Source organism: Dipodomys merriami, unplaced genomic scaffold, assembly GCF_024711535.1.
Source record: "Dipodomys merriami isolate MVZ:Mamm:240054 unplaced genomic scaffold, mDipMer1.0.p SCAF_3, whole genome shotgun sequence".
NCBI lineage: Eukaryota > Metazoa > Chordata > Mammalia > Rodentia > Heteromyidae > Dipodomys > Dipodomys merriami.
In genome coordinates, this window is record NW_027204492.1 from 63,508,975 (window position 1) to 63,524,279 (window position 15,305).

Genomic DNA, 15,305 nt, shown 5'->3' on the forward strand with positions numbered 1-15,305 from the left:
TTTTGGGGGGGGGGGGGAGGGGTGGGAAGAATCCTGTATCTCCCTTTTGTCTGTAACCAGTCTCTTGTTGGAGTCTCTGGTCAGCTTGAGGTCCTGTGGCTTGATTGGTTTCTTAAGTCGGTTTGTTGGAAGAGGCAGAAAAATGGTCTGCTTTACCCAAGATTTTGAGATCCCCCTTCCAGGTTAGTTTTCTGGGAGGGTGATCTGCTTTGAGAATCACAAAAGAGGGGGATGCGGTGATGAGGCTAGGTTCTGGGTAGAGTTGAGGCCTTTCAACAAACAGCAGCTTTTCCCTGGGGCTATTTTGTGATAAAGCTCACAGCACCCAGCCTGGAGCCATTCTCAGGGTTTTGGTTTTTCAATTGATTGTGGTGGCTGCTAGAGGGAGGGGCAGCCTCTGGCTCTGGTTACCCAGTGAGGCAAGCCACTCCAATGGCTAGCGCCTGAGCTGGGTGACTTTTCCCTGGATGGAGCTGAGTCTGGCAGGTCACTTTGCCATTAAGTTCTTGTGACCTGCTAAATGACTCGTTTTATTCCAAGGCCTGAGCTGGAGCTAGCAGCTCCTCCGAGCTTTGTCCGTATCCAAGATGGAGATCACCAGTGCTGGGGGGGGAGGAGTGGCCTTCCCTCCTCTGCTCCCTGAGAAGGAGTGAGGATGTCGGGCTTGTACTCACGCCGAGTCTTGGATCCTGGGTCGTCTGGTCTGCAAACTGCAGGATGAAGATGTCCGCTCCTTGTCCGTTCTTGTTGGTGTTGAGTAGAATCCGCTCGTCCGCTGCGTCTGGCTCCTTCGTCCCGGACTCTCTGTGTCTCAGGTATGACCCCGCGGCGGTGGTCACCGCCGCGACCCTGCCGCCCCAGCAGCAGCTGCTGTCAGGCGCTCAGATGTGTCTTTTTGCCTTGGCTTCCCCTCTCTTGACTAACTCTCTGTCCTATGATGGCACACTTGGTGTGATTCTCTGGCTTAGGACTGTTCACTGGAACTCTAAAACTGCTTTCTATGCGAGAGCTTGTTCAGATTCCAGCTTCTCCTCCGCCATCTTCCCGGAACCCCTCCAGTATTTTTTTTTATGATAGGTTTGTAGTATGCTTTTAAATCATGAATTGTAAGGCCTTGGGAGTGGCACTGTGGCTCAAATGGTAGGGCGCTAACCTTGAGCACAAAGAGGCTCACGTAACAGCACCCAGGACCAGAGTTCAAGCCCCAAGTCTGGCAAAATAAGTAAAAATTAAAAAATACATTGGACTGGGAAGGTGGCTTAGTGGTAGAGTGCTTGCCTAGCGTGCGTGAAGCCCTGGGTTCGATTCCTTAGTAGCAAATAAATAGTGGGGGAAATTGTCGGAAGTGGCCCTATGGCTTAAATGGTAGCCCAGACCCTGAGTTCAAGCCTCAGGACTAGAAAAAAAAAAGTAATGCCTCTAGGTTTGTTTTTCTTTCTCAGAGCTGTTTTGAAAATTCAGGGTCCTTTGTGGTGCCATATGAATTTTAATATTTGGTTTTTTTGTGGGGTGTGGAAGAGGTTACTGCAGTTTGAACTCAGGGCCTTGCACTATCCAGACAACTGCTCTGCCATTTGAGCCATACTCCTCATCCTTTTTGCTTTATTTTTCGTTTGTACTAAGGCAGGGCTAGACCATGTTCCTCTATTTTTGTTTTCTACATAGCTAGGATAATAGGTGCACACAGTCATACCTAACTTTTTATTGATTGAGAGTCTCATGAACATATTTCTCTTCCCTAGGCTGGCCTCAAACCACAAGTCCTGATTTGTACCCCCAAAGTAGCCAGTATTGTAGGCAAGAGTCAGCAAGACCTGCTTAGGATCTGTGTTTGTATATGTGCATGTGTGTGTATGCATGTGCATGTGTGTGTGGCTCTGTGGCTCAAATGGTAGAGCACAAGCCTTGTGCAGAAGCAGCCCGGAGACAGTGCCCAGGTGATTCAAGCCCCAAGACTAGTTAAAATAAATGAAAGACTTTCCTGCCTGGGCTGGCTTTGAACTACAATCCTCAGATCTTAGCCTCCTGAGTAGCTAGGATTACAGACATGAGCCACTAGAGCTCAGCTATAGGAATTTTTTTTTTTCTTTCTGACCCTGGGGTTTGAATTCTGGGCCTGGGCATTGTCCCTGAGATCCTTTTGCTTAAGGCTAGTGTTCTAACACTTCAGCCACAGCACCACTTCCAACTTTTTCTGAATATTTTATTGGAGATAAGAACCTCACTGACTTTGCTGCCTGGGCTAGCTTCGAGCTGTGACCCTCAGATCTCAGCCTTCTAAGTTGCTGAGATTACAGGTGTGAGCCACCAATGCCCAATATAGCAGTTTTTTATTTTTGTAAAAAATGCTTTTGGGATTTTGATTGGGATCTGACAACATTCAGTGCCCTTTTATGGTAAAGATACTTAACAAAGTAGAAATAAAAGGAAATTACTTCACTGTCATGAATGTCATGTAGGAAAAGTGTCAGTTAACAGTAGAAATCTAAAAGCTTTTCCTCTAAAATTGAGACATCAATGCCCACTGTAGCTGCTTTTGTTTTATACAGTACTGGAAGTCCTAGCCAGAGCACATAGACAAGCAAAAAAATAAATATAAAAATGATCTAAATTGGAAAAGTAAAAGTAAAAAAAAAATCACCCCATAATCTTTTATGTAGTAAGCCCTAAATTACACACACACACACACACACACACACACACACACACACACACACACACACACACACACACACACACTCCATCTGTTGGAACGAATAAACAAATTCAGTAAAGTTTCATGGCATAAATTCAACATAAAAGAATTATTTGCATTTCTTACTCAGAAGGAACAATATGAAAAGATAATTAAGAAAAAACCCATATTTCAAAGAGAATAACATCAAATAGCATAAGAAAGAATCAAATACTTGGGAATAAATTTAGCCAGGGAGACAAAAGACATTTACACTGAAAAAAAAAATACAAAGCATTGCTGAAACAAAGAAGACACAAATGGAAAGATATTCCATGCTCATACCGAAAACTTAAAAGTGTTGGAATTTCTATACTCAAAGTGATTGGCAAAGGTTTAAAAAGGAACATTGAAAAGCCAATCGCTCTCAGTTCCAGGGCAACTGTGTAACACGGCTTGATTTGTGCTACATTAGGTTTTCTCCAGTTGCATAGGGCAAAGGAGAAGAGCAGATTGTAGCACTTAATGAAACAATACTACCTCCAATTGTCTACTCTGACAATCTGAAATTACTGTCTGCAAGATGATTTTGCATCCTTGGGCCCTGGAAATGCATACTAAGATAAATGAAAGAGAAGAAAACTGTGATCCTGGCACCCATTCTGTTGGGTTTTCCAGCCTTCCTGGAACCACAGGAATAATGTGCAAATTGTTCATTCAGCTATCAATAATTGAGCATATATTTTATTATTATTATTTTTGTCTGTTGTGGGGCTTGAACCCTGGGCCTGGGTGCTGTTTCTCTCAGCTCTTCAGGTCAAGGCAAGTGCTTTACCACTTGAGTCACAGAGCCACTTCCGGTTTTCTGTTGGTTTATTGGAGTCTCATGGACTTTCTTCCTACTCATGCTGGCTTTGAACTGTGATCCACAGATCTCAGCCTCCTGAGTAGTTAAGATTACAGGCGTGACCCACCATTGCCCAGCTGAGCATATATTATATTTTGAGTGCCAGGTATTGTCTCAGTGTGGGACAGTCAATAATGAGCATGATAGACAAGATATTATTTTCATAGTACTTACAGTCTATTAAGGATACTAAGCATGAAAGAGAATTTCAAATAAGGGCCTGAAGCTAAGAAAACAGTAATATTTGTTGTTGTTGTTGATGATGATGATGAAGAAGATGAAGTGCTTTTCCATATGCTTTCACTGAAGAGATTAAGGTGAGGGACAAGAACAAACGGTTTCTGCAATTACAGAATTTCAATAGGAGTTAATTTGACATACTCCCGGGAAACAAAGTCACAGTAGCCAAAACTAAGGACTCAGTGGCAGGAAGTAAAAACATATAACCAGAATCCTCAATATGGAAGCCTAACTAATAGGCTATATGTTTATTTTAGATCATTTGAAGTTTTTTAAGTAAGAGTGTCATGGTCCAAGTCATATGCATTACAATAATAATCAGTTTGTCTGCAGTGTGGAGAATAGAAATAGCCAGGAAGTGGCAGAAGTGGCAGTGGGGGAGTCTGGGAGTAAGTTCTTCTTGCTAGTGTATCTGACAGTGCCTTAGATAGCAATGGTGTGGTAGGATCAGCCGAGCTGGTTGAAAGATTAGTAGCTTCATGATATATTTAGTAAAGCTGAGTGGACTTTCCAGTAGATTGAAGTGTTGAGGATGGGGGAGAAAAAAATGTTGGATTGTTCTTAGGTGTTTTGGTTAAGTGGCTGTGTACAGGGCCATGAAGCTGATGGACATGGAGGAGCATGACTGGCAGAGGAGCACCCATAGGATATGAAGTTGAAGTTCAAGAAATAGAGTAAGTCTGCAGTATAAGTTTGGATGCCACTGGCTTGTAGTCAGTTGGGGTGGCTGTAGACAGTTTATTAGAACAAGGCAACAGTAAGCATTGTTATATTGATTAGCTCTTTTACAAATGATATCTCTGTAGTGTAAAATAGAATCCATCTTCCCAAAGACCGCTGTTGCTTTACTTTTCTTTTTTTCCATTCCTTTCTTTCCTTCCTTCCTTCCTTCCTTCCTTCCTTCCTTCCTTCCTTCCTTCCTTCCTTCCTTCCTTCCTTCCTTCCTTGTGTGTGTGTGTGTGTGTGTGTGTGTGTGTGTGTGTGTGTGTGTGTGTGTGTGTGTGTGTGTGTGTGTGTGTGTGTGTGTTATGGGGCTTGAATGCAGGGCCTGGGTGTGTGTGTGTGTGTGTGTGTGTGAGAGAGAGAGAGAGAGAGAGAGTTATGGGGCTTGAATGCAGGGCCTGGGTATGTGTGTGTGTGTGTGTGTGTGTGAGAGAGAGAGAGAGAGAGGGAGAGAGAGAGAGAGAGAGAGAGAGAGAGAGAGAGAGAGAGAGTTATGGGGCTTGAATGCAGGGCCTGGGTATGTGTGTGTGTATGTGTGTGTGTGTGTGTGAGTTATGGGGCTTGAATGCAGTGCCTGTGTGTGTGTGTGTGTGTGTGTGTGTGTGTGTGTGTGTGTGTCAGTTATTGGGCTTGAATGCAGGGCCTGTGTGTGTGTGTGTGTGTGTGTGTGTGTGTGTGTGTGTGTGTTATGGGGCTTGAATGCAGGGCCTCTGTGTGTGTGTGTGTGTGTGTGTGTGTGTGTGTGTTTCAGTTATGGGGCTTGAATGCAGGGCGTGTGTGTGTGTGTGTGTGTGTGTGTGTGTGTGTGTGTGTGTGTGTGTGTGTGTGTGTGTGTGTGTGTGTGTGTGTGTGTGTGTGTCAGTTATGGGGCTTGAATGCAGGGCCTGGGTGTGTGTGTGTGTCCGTTATGGGGCTTGAATGCAGGGCCTGGGCACTGTCCCTGAGCTCTTTTGCTCAAGCTAGTGCTCTATGACTTTGAGCCACAGCTCTACTTTTGGGTTTAGAGTAGTTAATTGGAGATAAGAGTCTCATGGGGGACTTTTCTGCCTGGGCTAGCTTTGAACCGTGATCCTCAGCCTCCTGAGTAGCTACGATTATAGGCATAAGCTACTGATGTCTACCTTCCTTCTTTTTTTGTGTGTGCTGGTACTGGAGTTGGAACTTTGGTCCTGGACACTGTCCCTTAGCTCAAGGCTGGCCACAGCTTGAGCCACAGCTGCACTTTTGACTTTTTGCCAGTTAATTGGAGATAAAGTCTCAGGGACTTTTCTGCTTCAAACTTCTCCCCTCAGGTCTCAGCCTTCTGAATAGCTAGGATTATAGGCCTGAGCCACTGGCACCTGGCTTGCTACTGCATTCTAAAGTAACTTTATGTCCTACTCTAAATCCTTGGTTGTCAGTTCAGTAGTGTTCTTAGCATCTTTGCTAGTGGTCAATTCCATCTCAAAAACAGGTATGTTTTTCCTCCATTCACATTTTATCATGCGTTTGCAGCAGTGGAGCTACCTCTTTATGTTCTTACTGTTTCCACCATGTGTGCTGTTGCATCCTTCACTGAAGTCTTAAATCGTTCAGAGTTGTCCGTGAGAGTTAAGGTCAACTTCCACTCCTGCTAATGTTGATATTTTGATCTCCCATCAATCACAAATATTCTTTTTTCCCCCCTGTACTAATGAGGCTTGAACTCAGGGCCTCACTCTCATCTTTTTCTTTCACAACTGGTGTTCTGCCATTTGAGTCATACCTCCATCCCTCACAAATGTTCTTAGTGGCATCCAGAATGAATACTTTCCACAAATTTCCCCTTTCATTTTGCCAGATCCATCTGACAATGCACTGTCTGTAGCAACTATAGCTTTACAAAGTACATTTTTTAAATGATAAGACTTGAATGTTGAAATGACTCCTTTATCTATGGGCTGCAGAATGGATATTGTACTACCTTGTATGAAAACACGATTAATCTTGTGCATCTCCACCAGAGCTCTTGGATCTCCAAGTTATAACGTTTACAAAAATAACAGCACTTAAAATATTTAGGAAACCATGCTGTAAACAAATGTGCTGTCATCCTTCCTCTCCTGTTCCACTTATAGACTACAAGCAGAGTAGAATTGGCGTCAGTGTTAAAGGCTCCAGGATTCTCAGAACAGTAAATGCATGCATGTAGGCTTCAACTTGAAGTCACCAGCTACACCAGATTGTTGAGGACAATTGCAGTTTGTTTCTGGATTAGGCCTTCTTCAGGGAATGTCGTGGCAGGTTTGCTCTTCTATCCAGATCACTTTCTTTTTCTCTATCTCAGCAGTGTGGCTATTGTACTTCCTTACTATCCGTACTGTTCACTGGACTAGCACTACTTCAAGAACTTTTCCTTTGCATTCATAATTTGGCTGTTGGGTACAAAAGGCCTACTTGTTGGCCTGTCTCAACTTGTGCCAGTACTAGTGCTTGAACTCGGGACCTGGGTGCTCTCTCTTGGCTTTTTTTTTTTGCTTGAGGCTACCATTATACCACTTGAGCCATAGCTCCACTTCTAGCTTTTTTTTTTTTTTTGCTGGTCCTGAGGCTTGAACTCTGGGTCTGGGTACTGTCCCTAAGCTTTTTTTACTTTAGTCAAAGTGCCACTTTCAGTTTTCTGGTGGTTAATTGGAGATAAGAGTTTCATGGACTTTCCTGTGCAGGCTGGCTTTGAACTGCAGCCATTAGATCTCAGCCTTCTGCATTGCTAGGATTACAGGCGTGAGCCACCAGTACTAAGCTGTTTGTCTTGTTTTTTGATGACCTTGACCTGTTTGAAAATACTAATCAGGAATTTGGTAGAATACTACTTTGCTGAGTTTTGTGTCCGTTTCTCTAAGGAAGCTTGGTTCTTTGGATCAGAAATGTTATTAGAAACCAAACCTGGGTGTTAAGTGTGCTTGTAGCTCCTGGAGTGTTTTACCACCTTTAAAATTCTTAGACAGGCCAGGTACACATGGCTCACGTCTATAATCTAGCTACTCACGAGGTTGAAATCTGAGGCTCATAGTTAAAGCCAGTCCAGGCAGGAAAGTCTTTGAGACTCTTATCTCTCCAATTATCCACCAAAAAGCAGAAGTGGAGCTGGGGCTCAAGTGGTTAACTACTTAGCTTTGAGCAAAAAAGCTCAGGAACAGTGCCCAGGCCCTGCCTTCAAACCCCAGGATTGGCATAAAAAGAAATTCTTAGAGAAAGTTGGAGCTACATTAATATTTTGTAATAGCATTCTTTTTTCCTATAATAATAAAATTATTACTTCCCTTTGCAATAGCTATAAATAGGGAAAAGGTTGGCTACTCTTGCCAAACATTTTGAAAAACATCTCTAATAGCCAGTTCCTTTGCCAACCAGGTTAATTTGTATAAGACACATTTTCAAGTCTGAAATTTTCTTTTTTTACTTTTTTTTTTGTCCATTGTGGGGCCTGAACTGTGGGCCTGGGCACTGTCCCTCAGCTCTTCAGCTCAAGGCTAGCACTCTACCACTTGAGCCACAGCTCTACTTCTGGTTTTTTCTGCTTATGTGGTGCTGAGGAATCAAACCCAGGGCCTCATGCATGCAAGGCATGCATGAGGACTTTGAAATACTTAGAAAATCAGGTTCTTCCTAGATTTCCTATAGTACCTAATAGAAGCCCTAGGAAATCTTTACTTCCTGTAAATTGTTGGGATGTGGCCAGTGGCAATGGAAAATAACTACTCTCTCCATACTGATGATAGGGCTTTACATTTTTCATGGTGCTGTGACAGAACTGTCATGTTTACTCATGTAGCAACAAATGTTGGTTGTCTGCTATGTGCTGTTAGAATACATTGGTGAACACGTCAAAGTTCCCTGTTCACATAGAGGTTATAGTCTAGTGACACTTTTCTACAAATGGCCTATATGCAAATTTAAAGGTTACCTCATTTGTACCTTTTTTTTTTGTCCCTTATGAAGAGCATCAATTCTTTTTATTCTTCTATGTGTCACTCATTTCATTCCCCAGATTAGATTATCTTGAACCTTTGAGTTCTTCAAATGCCAAGGCACTCCTTATTCTAACAGGGTTAATGTCATTTCCCCATTCATTTAGTATCACATGATCATTGTTTCTATCTTGCCATTTTTTACTGTTGTGTAGTTTTGAAATTGGTATTTGCCTTCCTTGTGTTACTCTCATGGGCCTCCTGTTTCATCTTCTTACCTGATTTGCATTATTAAATCCTGCTGCTATGAGCTCGAAAAATAAAATAATAGAGCAAAAAAAAAAAAAAAAAGAACTGGGAGGTGGGGGAGGAGAAGGAGGTAGATACATGAAGAACAGTAAAAAAGTAATGTTTTGCTCTTGGGACCCAGATCTCCTGGGTCTTTCTAAGCTCCTCGAAGAAGGTATTGTTGTCTATTGTACTTACCTATTATTATGATTTGGAGAATCCCTGTAAATGTTCATATCCTTTGACCTTTTATTCCCCTCTTGTTCTCATCTGTTTTCTTCATTGAAAATAATATATGATGGGGCTGGGAAGGTGGCTCAGTGGTAGAGCGCTTGCCTTGCATGCATGAGGCCCTGGGTTCGATTGCTCAGCACCACATAAGCAAAAAGAAAAAAGCCGGAAGTGGCACTGTGGCTCAAGTGGTAGAGTGCTAGCCTTGAGCTGAAGAGCTGAGGGACAGTGCCCAGGCCCAGAGTTCAGGCCCCACGACTGCACCCCAAAAAAAAAGAAAAAGAAAAAGAAAATAATATACGAGAGCATCTCTAATTGCTTTCTATCCTATGTCATAGCCTCCTGCAGTCTGCCTCTTTACCCCTGCTTCTCACAAAAATACCATGTTAGAGGACTTGTGTTAGATGAGAGACTTATTGCCACCTCATTTCTCTGTGACATTTTAGTGTGCAAGTACAATTAAGTTTTATCCCAAATTTCTAAATTTAGTTACAACAGAACTTTCCAATCTATCATCTTACTTGATCCTTATAAGCATCTGTATCTCCCAACTCTACTTGAAGTAGTCATTTCTCCCCTAACTTATTAGCTCATCAAGAATTTTCCTGAAAGCTTGAAGTAGCACTATAACAAATCCCTAAGAATTGTTCACCAGTTTTACCAAACTCTCAGGAAGTTTTGGCTAACCACCAGATGCCTTATGCATCTATTCTACTAGACCCTGACCCCTGTCCTGCCATAACTACCTTTGACTCAGCCAGTTAAGGCACCAAATTATTCCAAGGACATTTAAGACATGCATGGCTTGTAAAGTTAAATGAAAGGCAAATCTCATGCTGTTAAACACATACAGCAAATCTGTTATGTTTTTGTTTTTGTTTGTTTTTTGGTTTTTTTTGGGTCAGGTCATGGAGCCTGAACTCTGGGCCTGGGGCTGTCCCTCAGCTCTTCAGCTCAAGGCTAGCACTCTACCACTTGAGCCACAGTGCCACTTCCAGCTTTTTTCTTTTTGCTTATGTGGTGCTGAGGAATTGAACCCAGGGCCTCATGCAAGCGCTCTACCACTGAGCCAACTTTCCAGTCCCTGTTCGTTTTTTTTTTTTTTTAAACAGTAGGTAGGTGTTGCAAAAGAAGACATGCCTTCACATCTTGTGTCCTCCCTAGCAAAACTGGAGGAAAGGTGATGTGATACTCTTTTCCCACTAAATACTAAAGCCTTCCTAGCTAATGGAATCTAATAATAGAACCACAGACCTCTACAATGGAAACTATAGAACAGGGAAGAAAGATACTATATAGGACACTAAGATATGGATAGACCCTCCATGATCATAGGTGAGCAGAATAAATACTGTCAAAATGGCTATATCACTGAAATGCAGTCACCATCAAAACTCCAATGACATTCTTTATAGAAGTGAAAAAATCACCCTAAAATTCATATGGAAATACAAAAGACTTTAGAGCTGAGCAAAAAGAACATGGTGGATGCCAGTGGCTCATGCCTATAATTCTAGCTACTCTGGAGGCTGAGATCTGAGGATCACGATTCAAAGACAGCCCAGGCAGGAAAGCTTGTTAAACTCTTATTTCCAGTTAACCAACCAAAACCCAGAAGTGGAGCAATTTGGCTCAATTGTTAGAGAGCTGTCCTTGAGCACAAAGCTCAGGGACAGTGCTTAGGCCCTGAGTTCAAGCCTTAGGATGAACACACACAAATATAATCACAAGTATGTGTGCACGCGTGCGCACACACCCACACCTACACCCACAGAGAGAACAATGCTGGGAGGTGCCAATACCTTACTTCAAACTAAACTATAGAGCTACAGTAACAAAACCAGCATGGTTCTAGCCCTTAAAGAGACACTGGCAAATAGAATAGAAGACCCCAAAATATTTCCAATACCTACAGCCATATAATGCTTTTTATTTGTTTATTCATTTGGTTAGGGAGTCTGGTCTTTGAACTTGGTGGCAAATGCCACTTGAGCCACACCTCCAGCCCAGTAGCACCTAATTCTTGACAAAGGTGCTCAAAACATATATTGAAAAAGAAGGTCTTTTCAACAAATGGTACTGGGAAAACTAGATATCTATATGTAGAAGACTGAAACTAGGAAGTGGAGATGTGGCTCAAGTGATAGAGCAACAGACTTGAGCGAAAAAGCCAAGCAAGAGCATGAGGCTTTAAGGTCAAGCCCTTGTAGCAATGCATGTGTGGACACACACACAAAAGACTGAAACTAGATCCCTATATCTCACCATGTACAAAAATAAATTTTGAAATCCTGAAACTTTGAAAGTACTAGAGGCAAACTAAGATTAAACTAGACACAGACAAATTATCTGAAGAGGACTCCAGTAGCTTAGGAAGGAAGAGCAAGAGCTGACTAATGGGATTGCATCAAAGCAAAAGAAACAATCAGCAGAGTGAAGAGCCCCATAGAATGAGAGAAAATCTTTCCAGATAGCCATCTAACAAGTGACTAATATCTACAGTACCTAAAGAACTTAATTAAATAGCAAAAGAGCAAATAATTTAATCAACAAATGGCTAATGAAATCAGAAAGATACTTTTCAAATCAAGAGGTACAAATGGCCAATAAATACATGAATAACAGTCAACATCCTTAGCCGTCAGGCTCCACTGAGAGTCCTCCCCTCCCCTGAAAATGACTGTCATCAAGAAAACCAGGAATACTGGCAAGGATATGTGTGTGGGGAGGTGTTGGGGAAGAACCTTTACTTGCTGCTGGTGATAATGTGAGTTAGTCCAGCCACTTTAAAAAAATTAAATATAGAATTCTCATATGATCCAGCTACACTGCTTCTGGGTATATACCCCAGCAAATCAAATAAAAATCAGCTTACTATAGACATACCTACGTATTCAAGTTTGTTGTCACACTATTCACAATAGCCAAATTATGGAATCAGCCTAAGGTGCCCATCAGATAAATGAATAAAGCATCACACACACACACAGGAGTTTTACTCAGCCATAAAAATGAAATTATGTCATTGGCAGGAAGATGGATGATGTGTTGGTTCTATTGAGTGACATAAGCCAGTGTCACAAGGATGAATGTTGCATGTTATCTAACCTGTGGACTCTGAAGGGGAGGGGGATGTGAAAGTAAAAGGGATACTTCTCTCGACCTGAAGGAGAAGGGGAAAGTCGAAGATGGCAGGGGTGTAAGAAAGTAGAGGGGTGAATATGATAAAAGTCCGTTATATGCATAATATGGAGATGTCACAATGAAACCTTTGTATAGTCAGTGTACTATAATAAAGAATAACAGCATATTATCTCCTTTGCTAAATACATTGTAAAAATCCTACATTTATACATTGTGAGAAGTTATCAAAATGAAAAAATAGTTATTCTGAGTTAAAGAATGGAAACAATAATGAGTCTTGTTAAAATCAGTATTTCTTTTTCCCCTCCCTCCCTCCCTCCCTCCCTCCCTCCCTCCCTCCCTCCCTCCCTCTCTCTCTCTTTCTTCCTTTCCTCCTTCCTCCCTCCCTCCCTTCCTCCCTCCCTCCCTCCCTCCCTTCCTTCTTTCTTTTCTTTCTTTCTTTCCTTTCTTTCCTTTCTTTCTTTCTTTCTTTCTTTCTTTCTTTCTTTCTTTCTTTCTTTCTTTCTTTCTTTCTTTCTTTCTTTCTTTCTTTCTTTCTTTCTTTCTTTCTTTCTTTCTTTCTTTCTTTCTTTCTTTCTTTCCTTTTTTTCTTGCAGGTCTTAGGGCTTGATCTCTGGGCCTAGACACTGTCCCTGAGCAACTTTTCTTCAAGATTAGTGTTCTAATACTTGAGTCACAGCTCCATTTCTAGCTTTTTCTGTGATTAATTGGCAATGAGTTTTATGGACTTTACTGCTCAGGCTGGCTTCGAACCCCAATCCTCATATCTCAGTCTCCTGAGTAGCTAGGATTACAGGTATGACCCACCCATGCCCAGCAAGAATCAGTATTATTACATTTATGGGGTAGTATATTTTACTAATAGACGTAGTGTGATAAAATATAGAGGAGTAGCTCAGTACTTCTGGGCTGTTGAGGATAAGATAATATTATGTTAGAAAATACAAGGTCTACAAAAACTGCTAGGTTATAGACTTGAGCACTTAAGTTGTATTGTTTTCTTCAAATTCCCAAATATCCCAATATTGGGAATCCTGCTCCCTTTCCTCTTATAGCTTTCATTCCCTCCTGACTTTTCCTTGTGGATCCTAGAACTTTATCCTTCTAGCTTAGTTCAGTATGGGGCTTTGCTGTAAGTAAGGAATGTGTCACTGTCTGGTACTATCAATGGAACGTTGATTTACCTGAATGAGAGTAATTTTATCATCAGTCATTAGGCTTGAACTGTAATATCAGATCTCTCCTGGGAACTGTAGTAATATCAGCTTGTGCTTGGGTCTTAACCTACCAGCCCAACCTGGAGAATTTGGAATTGCTAGTCATCATAATTGTGTGAGCCAATTCCTTAAATAGATCCCTTAAATTCTGTTCTCTTAGCTTTAAAAAAAAAAAATTTCACTTACCTGTATTTTTCAGCTCTAGAATTCATTTTGTTCCTTTTTATAAGTTCTCCATTATTACATTTATTCTGTTCTTACATCATTTGCTTGATGTCCTTAAGTACTTTCTGCATGTTTTCCATTAATCATTAAATTATTTAGTTATTAAGTATATATAACATAGTTCTTTTTTTATTGTAAAGATACTATACAGAGGGTTACAGTTACATGAGTGAGGTAATGAGTACACTTCCTTATAACATAGTTCTTTAAAAGTCTTTCTCTACTTGGGTGCTGGTGGCTCATGCCTGTAATCCTAGCTACTCAGGAGGCTGAGATCTGAAGATCATGGTTCAAAGCCAGCCCAGGCAGGAAAGTCCGTGAAACTTTTATCTCCAATGAACTACTCAGAAAAAAAACTGGAAGTGGTGCTGTGGCTCAAGTGACAGAGTTGCTAGCCTTGAGTACAAAGAGGCTCAGGGACAGTGTTCAGGCCCTGTGTTCAAGCTCCAGGACTGACAAAAAAAAGTCTTTCTCTAGTATATCCATGACTCCTCAGAATGTTTTGTGTTAGTTTATTTTGTCTCTTTAGGCTATGTTTTCCTGTATGTGTTCTGAGTTTCTTGTTGGATATGTGAGGTCTTACATACTTTTTGCCTGGGCTGGCCTGGAACCACAATCTGGGATGACAGGCACATACCACCATGTGCAGCTATTGGTGGCAATAGAGTTTTGCAGACATTTTTCCCCCTGCAAAAGTTTGTAATCTTTCCAATCCCCACCTCTCAAGTAACTTGAATTACAGGCAGGAACCACCAGTGCCCAGCCTCCAACTTTTTATAAAGATTATCCCTTGTCATAGATGTTCATGATGTCTTGTTCTTTGTAGTCAGCTAAAAGAATGTTTTGACAGATTTCAGATTTCTACCAATCTTTGCAGATTGTCTCTGTGCTATGGCAGTCTTTTAAGACTTGGCTTCCACTGGGGCTAAAAGGTCAGCCTCACATGGAAGCTTAAGGTCTTGTAATGAATTTCTGATCATATGTCTTTTATCATTCCCTTGGCTCCACTCCTAATCTCTTGTCCCAGAGGGCTATGGTTCTCTAGTTTTCCTTGCAGATCTTATGGGCAGCAGGACCTTCTTTCCCATGTTAGTTCCAAGCTAAGTAAAGATGCTTGCCTTGTTGCATCATTCATTTAGCTACCCCTATGAAGGACAAAATAATTGTATACAATAATTTATAAATGTGTATTCTGCTTCTTCCTATTTAAAGGCAGAAACTGAGATCAGATAGTGTCTCTTCAAGACCAAAATCACCAACCACCTTACTGGGGAGGACTGGGAGCAAGGGTGAGTGAAAAACTACGTAACCTTCACTTAGAATTTGAATATGAACATTTAAATTTTGATTGGGTGTTTGCTTGCCTCCTATCTGTGACTGTTTTCCAGACTGACAAAGTTCTTTCAAATTTCTGCTTGTTTTTGTTGTTGTTTGGTTTGTCGAGGGTTTTTTTTTTTTAAGGAACTGGAATTTGAACACAATACTTGTCAGGCAGATGCTCTAATACTTGTGACACATCTTCAACTGCAACTGCTCTCCCCTTCCTCCCCTCTTTTTAAAAAATTTTTTATTTTTGGTCAGTTATGAGGCTTGAACTCTGGGCCTGGGCGCTATCCGTCAGCTCTTCAGCTCAAGGCTAACACTCTACCACTTGAGCCACAATGCCACTTCCAGTTTTCTGGTGGTTTATTGGAGATGAGTCTCATGGACTTTCTTGCCTGGGCTGG

The 15,305-nt window shown here is 41.6% G+C and overlaps 1 protein-coding gene across 14 annotated transcripts in view; it reads left to right on the forward strand.

Annotated features, from left to right (window-relative positions):
• Window positions 1–15,305, forward strand: part of Magee2 (MAGE family member E2) — a 157,277-nt gene that overhangs the window by 59,035 nt on the left and 82,937 nt on the right. For 11 of the 14 annotated variants that reach the window (XR_011376057.1, XM_070040167.1, XM_070040172.1 and 8 more), the window contains one exon: window positions 14,791–14,867. The exons of 2 other annotated variants lie outside the window; for them this stretch is intronic. The gene's annotated coding sequence lies outside the window, so the exon portion shown is untranslated. Of the gene's footprint in view, window positions 1–732; window positions 816–14,790; window positions 14,868–15,305 lie in introns of those variants that run through there. One more of the 14 variants, XM_070040173.1, reaches the window with a different exon arrangement.